We start from the raw sequence: 2,003 nt of genomic DNA, 5'->3' as shown, positions 1-2,003 counted from the left end.
CCTGCCTGAAGGAGGACTAAATCGGGGGACAGAGCTGAAGTGATGCCTGGAGAACAGTGCACCCCAGATGGTCAGGGGACAGAGATGCCCTGGGGACAGCAGAGATGTGGCCGGGTCCGGATCTTGGGGCACATAGAAGAAAGTTTCCAAAACCCAAATTACCAACAAAGGTTGTTCTGAGAGCTGCTGTTCCTTCAGTTCAGTGAGGTCATCAGCTTTACCTTCCTGCAACCCTATGGCTTCTGGGAAAGGGTTCTCGGAAGATGAACAATTGTCTGGGCTGCTGTGCTTGGGTGGTGCCTGGGGAGTCCTCAGGCCCCTGGTCGACTTGCCTGAACATAGCGTGCGGTATACATTGTTTGGTCTGAGCCCTTAAGTGCTCTTTCCCTGTTTGTTTGTTTAATTCCTGGGCCTTTGTATGTGGTCCCCTATAAATCTCCCTTTTCTCAAGGGCTATGTTTGACAACTTCATTTCCCCCCAACTGGACACATTTCCCCTGCTAAGGGTCAGAAAGACTAATTACCCTAAACGGAGTATCAGAGACACCCTTAGGCTCACATACTGGGAGTGTCTAATTCTGGACTTATTAACAGAAGAATCTGATGAGATCATATCTGCAGAGGTGATGACGTCCCCAAAGCCCAGCCCTGTGCCTTTTGGAAAATAAACTCCTGACCCCTTCAGCAACGGCCATGTAAGACCTCACAGTAGAAGACCCTATGAAAGATATTCTGAATTTCCACAAGAAACTTTTTTTGGGGGTGGGAGGCAGGGTTCGAGACAGGGTTTCTCTGTGTAGTTTTGGTGCCTGTCCTGGATCGCGCTCTGTAGACCAGGTTGGCCTTGAACTCACAGAGATCCACCTGGCTCTGCTTCTTGAGTGCTGGGATTAAAGGTGTGTGCTACCACCACCGGGCTCCACAAGAAACTTGAAGTGGTGATGCATGCCTGAAATCCCTCCCTGCACTTGGGAGGCAGAGTCAGGAGGATCACCTCAAGTTCCAGGCCAGCCTGATTGGTATTCCCAGTTCTAGGTCAACCAGGAGTACATAGTGAGACCCTATCTCAAAAATCCCCCAGACAAGCTGGGCATGATGGCATGTGCCTTTAGTTACAGCAGTTGGGAGGCAGAGGCAGGCGGATCTCTGAGTTCCAGGCAAGCCTGGTCTACATAGGAAGTTCCATGCCAGCCAGGACTATGTAGTGAGACCCTGTCTCAAAAACAACAAACAGACAGGCAAAAACACCCCCGCCAAAATTTTCATAGGACAAAATGGAGGCTGTGAGGATCATGATTAAGGACCTCAGACTGATAGGGGTGCTGGGACAGTCGTTCAGAGCTAACTCCCTGCTCAGTGCTCCTTCTAGCCACATTGAACTTGGCGTGGAGAGGGGTAGGGAGAGCGTGGAGGAGTGGGCATGGTCACATGGTCAGCATGGAACATCAGCTGACACTTGTAAGATGCTTTAACGCTTCCCTGCGGGACTTCATTCTGGTAGGCGGGGCCTCATTCTGGTAGGCGGGGCCTCATTCTGGTAGGCGGGACCTCATTCTGGTAGGCATAATTTCCGTTTTACAGTTTTACAGGCGGACAACCTGGGGCTCAGAGGGGTTAAGTGACTTGTCCAAGGTCACAGTAGCATTAAATGGAGGATGAGGAGTCAAATCCAGATCTTTGGGCTCCAGATCTCTGTGAGTTCCAGGCCAATGTGATCTATGTGGAGAGTTTCATGCCAGCCAGAGCTCCATAGTGAGAACTTGTCCCAAAAACCTGGAGAAGATAGACAAGGAGGAGCAGAGGTTTGGTCAGGACAGACAGGGGTTTGAAGAGTGGTGTTTGAAGTCCAGAAGAGGACCAGCCTGTGCTTTGTTGAACTCATCATCTTCTCCATCTCTCATCTCCTCTTGCCTCACACCAAGCTTATCAGTAGGGTGTCAGCACCTCCACTTTATAGAGGACAGACTGAGGCTTGAGGAAGCTTCCAACTGGTACGGAACAGG

The sequence above is a fragment of the Peromyscus eremicus genome, chromosome 1, assembly GCF_949786415.1.
Source record: "Peromyscus eremicus chromosome 1, PerEre_H2_v1, whole genome shotgun sequence".
NCBI lineage: Eukaryota > Metazoa > Chordata > Mammalia > Rodentia > Cricetidae > Peromyscus > Peromyscus eremicus.
Note: the sequence above shows the minus strand (reverse complement) of the source record.